This window comes from Neopelma chrysocephalum, unplaced genomic scaffold, assembly GCF_003984885.1.
Source record: "Neopelma chrysocephalum unplaced genomic scaffold, ASM398488v2 Primary Assembly neopelma1_22, whole genome shotgun sequence".
In the NCBI taxonomy this organism is placed as follows: domain Eukaryota; kingdom Metazoa; phylum Chordata; class Aves; order Passeriformes; family Pipridae; genus Neopelma; species Neopelma chrysocephalum.
The window spans coordinates 1,977,088-1,986,779 of record NW_020897689.1 but is presented as its reverse complement, the minus strand read 5'-3'; positions in this window follow the sequence as shown (position 1 = coordinate 1,986,779).

Below are 9,692 nucleotides of genomic sequence, written 5' to 3'. Positions count from 1 at the left end.
TCATTCTCTCTGCTGATAAGAATTCCACTTGTGCTCATGTGTTCTTGCTCCTCGAGTGCTTTATAGCTGTGCAAAACTATTTGTATGTACAGGCTGGATGGGTGCCAAAGCACACTCTCCAACCAGTCCTCTTGCTTGGATAATCAGAGAACCGGCACAGAGGCAAGTGCCCTCATGCCTCAGAAGCCAACTTTGCCGCAGCAGATGAAGTCACGAAGACTTCAATTAATCATGCACATAAGGGCTCAGCTGGCTGGAATCAATATGCTTGGCTTTTTGGATGGCCGAAAGGACTTTACTGGACAGCAAGAGAACAAGGATCACTGAGTAGTCAGGAATGCAATGAATGACCTTGTGCTCATTTTTGGTGCTTTCTGAATCCACATTATGTTCCTAATATGTTGTTTCTTTCTTCACTCTGTTCCCAATGCTCATGGTCACAGTGTGACAGGAGTTATCCTAAAATTTCCCATCCTTTTCACTTCTTTATTTTTTTTTAATAATTTCTTTAATTTCTACATTTAAAAGCAGCATTTCCTCCATACTTCCCTTGCTGCTTAAACATTAAAGCTGTAACCTTAGCTGTGAGGGCAGGCACCTTCTGGTAGCGACAACAGGTAGGAAATCACTGGAACTCTTCACAGATTTGGGTGCAGACATGTAGCTCTCATCCAGAGCAGATCTTAATAATACATTCTCTACTCAAACATACTTCCATATCATGCCCTGCATCTGCAGGCCATGCCTTTTAACAGAAGGTATCTAGAGCTATATTGAGGGAACACACTGAGAGTCCAGTGCAAAGACTTTGATCTTCAGATTTCAAGGAGGGAGTGGTACTTTATCTGTATGATATGCAACAGCTTCCGTACATGGTGTGAGACTTAACAGGAATTGAACAATGCAGAAAAGGAAAATCTTTCTATATTATCACAATAATAGGCCATACAGAAAACTAACTCCTTTCTAAATTCACCCAGTGTGCACAAAATGTCCTGTTTAATTTGCTCGTTGCTTTCTTGTTCTGATGTCCCCAAGTCAATATTCACTGATGTGCTACATTGGAAAGAAATTATTTCCACAGCACTTCTGTAAAAAAACCAGCACAGGAGAGGGAAGATGGCTCTCAAGCTCCCAAAGAATGTACAACGATGTACAAGGGTGGCAGATGGACCCAAAACATAGCCTGTTTTCACAAACATTTGGAGGAGTGGAGGAGGCCCATGGAATTGGAGAAAAATTAGTATCTGTTAAGAGACCTAGGATAGTAGTTAATGAGAATGCATAAATCAGTACGTTTGGTATAAAGATGGTTTAAGTATGCAGTATAATCTGTGTTGCTAAGAAGGGATTTCAGTAATGAGAATTAGATACAAAAGGATGGCTAGAAGATGTTTCATTGTATTAAATTATGTGGGACATGAGCAGGATGCAAATGGTATGGGATAAGGCATGGAGATTGTATTGGGTCTAATTAAGATGGAGTCAGATTTTCCATAGAAACCCTCACGGTGATGTTCTTTGTAGACAGAAAGGTGTTGATGAGACACTGCATTTTGGCTACTGCTGAGCAGTGCTGCCCTAGCATCAAAGCTCCAACACCAACCTGTCCAACATTTTTCCCATCCCTAAAGGCCAGTAGGCTGGGGGTAGGCAAGAGGCTGGGGAGAGACAAAGCCAGGATAGTTGACTCAAGCTGAGCAAAGAGATATTCCATACTAAATGATATTGCACTCAGCAATAAAACTAAGAGAAAGGAGGAAAGGGAAGAGGGGCATTCCTCATTAAGATGTTTGTCTTCTGGAGCATCCATTATGCACACCAAGGCCCTACCTCCCAATTATTGGCTGGACATCACCTGCTGATGGGATGATTAAACTGCCTTTATCTCAAACCATGAGTTCTTTTTCATCTTATATTCTTATATCAGGTCCTGCTAAGGAGGGGAGTGATAGAGTGGCTGAGTGGGCACTTGGTGAACAGTCAAGGTCAACCCACTACATCTTTATACAGAACAAAACCACTAAGTCAGCTCTTCCCTATAGGAACATTACATCAAGGTGCTTCTGAAAGGACACAGTCCAATTACAGCCCATTTTTTTTTCTCTGTGTGTCTTTCTAGGTGTTCTGGCCATTTCCATCAATAAAGCAATAAATCATCTGTATTATTTGTGCTTTACTTGACAGCAAAATGAGACTGCTGAAAAAGTATACAAAAGCTTAGCAGGCACTTAGTGCTTAGAAGCACTCAATAACAGAATAAAAAGAAAATCTCAATTTCTACTGTGTTTTTTAAAGAAGTATGGGACACTTGGACACCAGAAGAGGTTCATAATTATTTTTTAATTGTCAAGCAGACACAGCACATGAAAAGCAGACACTTATATAAAAGTAATGTATGATGACATGTATTCATAAACACAGAAGCCTTCAGAGAGTTTAACATCTTCCATAAGTCAACCTAAAGCTACTAGCTCCTTCCTAAGCCTAAGTTGCATAATAAATGAATAATCAGAAATCTGAATGATTTTTTTTAAATATCAGTTATATAAACCCCATGTAATCTTACCTGTCTTTGTCCTCATTATTTTCTGCCTCTTTCCCATCTATTCCTTGTACTCTTTAATTAGTTTTGATCAATTTAGAGACTATTTAAGAAAACAGAATCTATCTTTTGTTTTGTTTGTCTTAAGTACAAATATTTCTAACCCAAGTTTAAACCTTTGAGCCGTAAAGAAAGAATAAAAATTATTATTTTCCTACAAGAACTTTAAACTCTTCCAGACTTACAGAAGCAGGTTAGACTCAAATTTCCAATCTCAACTTGTCTCAGAAGTTCTCACTTAAGGAAAATTTAAATGGGATTAACTTCCCATTTTGTCACTCAGGAAAGGTGCAACAGCAGAACAAACTTCTTAATTTTGAAACTGCAATATTTCCTGATGTTTCTGTGCTGAGGATGAAAAAGATTTGCATCCCACATATTTCCTCTTTTATCTTTATTTTGCCTATAAATACAGCACAACTACTACAACATAAATACCTTCAGTTTGAGGGTCATGTTCTAAACTACTTTGTATTTGATGCTCTTAAAAGTTACTCTTCATAAAAATTTTGAAAATTGAGTTTTGATAAATTTGCTGATATATGCATCTGTACTAGCGATTTTCTCTTTTGGAAATATTTACACAGAGATGTATTTCCGGTTTACAGAACCAGATGAAATTTCTTTTTTTCCTTGAAGACCACAAGGTGGCATGTGAAACATACAATAAACATACTTGAAAAAATAGAGTATAAAACTTCTACCAGATGACCATTACCTGAGTACTCAAACAGTTTTAAAAAGCAGTCTAAATTTTTGGGGGAGGTTTGCCTTTTTCAGTCCAAGTTCTTTGCAATGGAAAGGGAATAAGGTGTGCAAGCCTTTTATTAACAAGGAGGCAATTTTCTTTATAATATAAAAGTATATAATGGCATTCTAACACAGACACTGGGCCTTGATACCCACTGAGTAATCAGTGTAAACTTCAGAAAATTTCTTCCATGATTTCCATTCAACAGCCATAAGAACCAGACGAACATCCTGCATGTGGCTGTGGTGTGTTAAATCTTCATTTTAATGAAAACTTAATTAAGAGCTTTTTTAAACATTAAACTATATTTTAAAATGGAAAAATATGGCATCTGGTACTGTTTTGCTACACCATGGAAGGTGTGAGCCTGTTCACACTGATGTTTGAGTACAATGAAAATTTTTCACTTATCTCACACACTTCTGAATTCAGCAGATTCAGCAGATGCCTTTGGGATGCCTAAAGGACTCTGAAGCTGTAAGGATGTTAACTGCTAGGAGCTGTTTGTTGGGGTGTCTTCTTTTCATGCACTCTATCCGAGATGATAACATTACATTTTTGCCATGGCCAACAAAGCTTGCGTCATGTTGATGTGTCCAGTTTTCTAAACTGCACTCCAGGGAAACAACTTCACTCCTCAGATCACTTCAAACACATTCCAAAACCCATCTCTGCCCCATTCCAACTACCATCTCAGCCTGTCTGTGCTATTCTCTCCTGTATGATGGGGAGCTGTGGTAACTCAAGGCCTGTTAAATCTTTACAGGCACTTCATATATTGACCGAATGTCAAAAAGTTGATTAAGGACACCCACAGAAGAGCTAATACTGATGGGCATTCAGACAAATTGAACCTGCAGGAGTAGTATTGGCATATGGACTAGTAAATTAAGCCTTCATTTGATACAGGATTTGCATGTATATTGTTCATGAAAATATTCCAACTTCATTTTTGTTTCTGCTTTTTTTAAACGACATTTTTCTGGAATTTACCCTCTCCCAAACTGTTACATTTGTGCTGAAAATATGCCTTACGTTATTCCCAGATGACACATGCTTATTACTTTTACAAAGAGGAAGAGAGGGCCACGTGTTTATGGCCAAAAAAATGATTAACACGGTTGATTCATTTTGTCTTACTATAAATTACTTTAAACGTAAGTACTATTGCTAAAAGTCATGGACTTTCAGCAGAATACTCATCACAAATTACCTGCTCCTAAATGAAAAAGAATTAATCGCACTTACTAAAAAAATGACTCAGTCTTGGATTCTCAGAATCACAGAATCTTGGCCGATTTGACCTTGTTCAAACCGGAAGGTTTTCAAACCTGGAAACTGGAGCTACTGCTTCTATTGAGCATTCAGCCTTGTACTATACTAAGTATGCTGAGTTCCTACAAGTCTTAGCTCCTCGTTTCACTTACAGATAGGCTGCATCTTAGTTTGATTTCAAGGCACATAGGCGTTGTCAAATAAACATGACAATTTTTTCCCTTACAGAAGTGCCAATACAAACCACAAAACAAAAAACAAATGCAAACGTTTATCATTTCCAGCTCCTTGATTTGACCACCTGATTCTACATATCCCTCGCCTTTATGACTCTGTCATGATTGACAGCTTGACAGGTATTTGGAAAGAATTGTAGCTATTCAAGCTCCAAGACAGAGATCCAACAGATTATGTACTTCTGGGAACTGTAATTATAGACCTAGGAGATTTGTGACATTCTAGGAGGTGCTTTGAATCATAGACTTATAGAATGGTTTGGGTTGGAAGGGGCCTTAAAGATCATCTAGTTCCAACCCTCCTGCAATGGGGGTTGGATCTAGACCAGGCTTTTTAGAGCTCCATCCAGCCTGGCCTTGAACACTTGCTCAGCTTCTCTGGGCAACCTGTTCCAGTGCCTTACCACCTTCACAGTAAAGATTTTTTTTTCCTAATATCTAATCTAATCCTACTTTCAGTTTTAATCCATTCCCCCTCGTCCTGTCACTACATTCTCTTGTACATCTCATACATCTTTCCTGTAGGCTCCTTTTAGGTACTGTAAGGCTGCAATTAGGTCACCCCTAAGCTTTCTGTTTTCCAGGTTGAACACTTCCAATTCTTTCAGCCTTTACATGGAGCAGAGGTGCTCCATCCCTCTAATAATCTTGGTGTCCCTCCTCTGGATTTGTTCCAACAGGTTGATGTCCTTCCTGTGCTGGGGACCCCAGAGCTGAATGCAGTACTCCAGGCAGGGTCCCAGCAGAGCAGAGCAGAGGGAGAGAATCACCTCCCTCAATCTGCTGCCTTGCATCAATCTGCTGCACCTGTATAACAGTTTAAATTTAAGAAGAGAAAAAGAAGGAAGAAAAATAAATTTTGCTCTAATGCACTGCTGAAAGAAAATTTTTCAGCTTTCTCTCAGCTGAAATAATTTTGTAGGAAACACCAAGAACATCATCATTTTAGACATTTTAGAAAACCAAAATAAAGGTTAAAACCTAGAAGTAGGGTGAAGGAGGAAGCTAAAGAATTTGAGGAAATACCCAGCCTAAAAAATGAACATAGCCTAATCCTGAATATAGTAGACCACTGAATACCTTATACTACCTGCCCTTGTAAAGTCAGAAGCGTCAGGGAATGCTCCTAGGCCTGCCTGGCACTCATCTGCCAGAAATTAGAATTCTATTAGAATAATCCCTTTTGGCTCATGAGAAATACCACTCTTCTAAACAATCTCCATGCTTCAGGAATTAAAGCTAGGAACTATTCATAACAGGCATTTCTGATACAGATTCTCTGTTTCAGATGGATGAATGTCATCCTGTGCTAGTTGGCCTTATTGCTAAGAAATGATCCAGCACATGTGTACTAGATTCGCGACCTAGGATAAACCTGGACTCCATATGGTCCCAGAGAATCCAACTCAGTACATGTTGAGAAAGGTACAGAAGAGTACCACAGTGTTATTTTGTCCAAGAAGAACCCTTCAAAATCGCATTTCCTTCCTCCTTCTCTGCTGAGCTTTTCCGTCTGCATTACTTCCACACAGAGAGGTTCACTGTGTTCATGAGAGGCTGGTGGCTAGGAAGAGGACTAGCTTCATTAAGTTGCTCAGGTCCCACAAGGAAGAGGAGAAAAGAAGAAGCTCAGTGAAAATAGCAAATAAACATTGAAATTATGCTTGTGCGGAGTGGCTTTGTTAAACTGCTAGTGCTGAAAGGAAATGCTATTTATCTTCAAAAGAACACCAGAGACATTATCCTGACATTATGCTCATGACATGTCACCACCATATGTGCACCAGCAATAGCACAGCATGGAAATAAAAACCCAGGTGACTCAGAAGCATCGTACCCCAAGCACTTCCTCGCTCCCTCCAAACTGCCAGAAAAGCTCCCAGCAGCTTTGCCCCTTGATTCAGTCAGCTGGGTAGTGTCAACATGTTGCAATAGCTGGATACAAGTACTTTCGTGTACAACTCTTAATAAAAAAATCTGTCAGCAGGTATCTAAAACAATAGGTAACAACTTCCAAAAGAATTCAGATGTTCAGGAATGGCTCACCTAGTGTGCGGCACACGCTGGCAAGGAGGAGTTTGTTAAAGCTGATAGGAGACTATCAGGAGACTCATGATTGCAGAGGGTGTTGGTTTCTAATAGATATAGATCTGAGCAAGTGTATCATTACATTATCAGAGTGACAGCAGGTAAAACAGGATCTCAGCCAGAATCACCTGATGTTTTGTTTCAGACAAATATCAGGACTGGAAACGATTTCACACAGGTAAGAGCAAGCACAATTGAAGAGGTTGCTACAAAACTCCTTCATTCCTGCAATATGGATAATATAAAATATTCAGACAAAATATTCCTTCTAAAAAGGCTAGTATAAACCAAATACTCATTCTCTTTTTGTTTAAAAGCTAAGAAAATCCACAAAATAAAAAGCAAAGACAAAGGCATTGTGCTTACTAAATAAAAACTCATTTTCTGAAACAGGATCCTTTATACAACTCAAATTTAGGAACTATCAGGAGTTGAGAGAAAAAGAATGCTTTTTCCCCAAATGTTTCAGAATATTTAATAGGTAACAGAGTCTGTCATGTTTAAGTCCAACAGTAAAAATACAGTAAAATTGTTTGAGATATATAACAACTAAATATGTAAGTCCATGTTCTGACTATTGACATGATTCTATATTGCTTCATATGAACACATATAGTTTATCTAAGTATTACAAATTAGTGTATTTAAGACTAGCATTTCCCTGTCCTCAAGGTAGCCATATCCAGTAAATGTTGATAATGGATATTAAATGTTATATGATCACAGGAAATTAGTGACTTAAGCAAATGTTCAATTATCTTTATGAGACATAACCACTTTCACTACGTGATTTTAATCACTTACCATTTTTTTTACTACTTTGCTAAAAATATGACAGCTTGTTATACAATTGTCCCAAATTTTATGGGCAAGATAATAATTCCATCTTGCTGGGCCTGTTATTTTAAATCATGTCATAAATAGGATCCTATTTGCAAAATACCTGTAAATATCACCAAAAAGAAGAAGCAAAAAAAAAGAAAAAAAAGTAGTCTGAAAAAACAAGGGATGGTGCTGACAGAGCCAAAGTAAGGCTGTACTTATGAGGCAGGACAGATGCTGATCATCACAGTCCAGGTGCCACTGTTTCATGGGAGCTATTAGTATCTGTCCTCTCTGAATATTGTGTAACTTTGTATGGGAAGCACAGCACCAGAAGACAAGGTAGCTGAGGTGGCAGAATATGAGGTGGAAGAAGATGATACGCAGGTAGGTCTCTTCCCAGGTCTTTTCCAAATTGGTCACAGCTAGGTGACACATCCAGACTGAGATCCATCCTGGATTCCAACACACAGTCATAGCTTTTAAACATCTGTGTGAATATCTGTTTACAGCAGAAATATAAAAGCCCTTTCCAGCTTATGCTGCCCACAGGGAAGAATCTCAGAAAGCAAATACCACATCAGTCTGGAAAATGTGTTTTATTTCAGTTGTTATTTTACTTGATCTTTTAAAGAGATACAAGGAAAGAAAAGCATTTTACAAGTCTGTATCATCATATACTGATCACATAGTAGCCGCCCTCCTAGATTTTGCAAGCTGAAGACTAAGCTCATTGACGTAGCTGTCACACTTTCAGAACCATTCATTACAACACTATCAAACCACTAGAAATACTACACACACAAAAAGTATCCTCTTTGCTGTGGACCTTTGTTTATCTCATTATCAGTGGAGATCTTCAGAGAATTCCCCTGTGAAAGGAAGAGTCAGACCAAAGACTTCTTACCAAGAATGAAAAGGACCGTGTGGGAAATCTCACAAGTTAAAAATTCAAAGAAGAAACCAAGAGGCAGCTATTTATCTTTCACATGATCTCAATACTGTTTCCATAATTTAGAAACAGTATTTAACAAAAACTTCTGTTTTATCAAAAGTTTGATCTACTTTAGGACCTCAGCCTTGCCGCCAAACTGCTTTTACGGATAGGGCTTAGGGAATCACAACACCTACAGTTCCAGGAACACTGTGCATGCCAAGGGAAGCATGGCACTGCACCAACATTGCTGCCTCTACATCCATGTTTTAGAACCACAATAACTTCCTTGGGGTTTAAGTTAGTATACTTAAAACTATAAATACACATTAAATCAACACAGCACATGGCAATAAGGTGCAAATAATTTTTTAGTATAGTGACATAATATCTTAATGGGAAATACCATAAGCATGTATTTACACATTGGTTTTGTAGTGCATGCTCACGGTAATTGTCCGTTGCATAACATTTTTTTTAGGAAACAAAATCCTTCTTATATATCAAAGCTGAAATGGTATGACAAATAGTACTACCAACATGATAAATACAGAGAGGGATATGCATAAACAGATACCCAAAACTTGCATATTTTAAATATTGCCTCAAAATTACAATTCCGGGAAACCACCTAGTGGATCTAAAGGACACAGGCTAAGTGAAAACTGAAAGTAAGTCACCGCTTGCTTTATACAGCTACTCAGTATGTTCGTAATGCTGCAGCATTTGGAGGATATAAGTCATCCAAGATACAAGAAAATTGGAAAAACAGCAAAGCTACTAAAGTACTAGGACCTAGACAGAATGGAAAAATAGTTGTCATTTTAAAATGCATGCTGTGAAATATTGAACAATATCGTAGTCTGAAAACTTAGCTCCTTTCTGTCATTCTCCAATCCATATGTCTCACCATTACTGGGAGAAAAGAGGAGAGGTGAAAAGCCCCAGGTGCTTAGGCCCTGATCCATACACGTGGAAAGG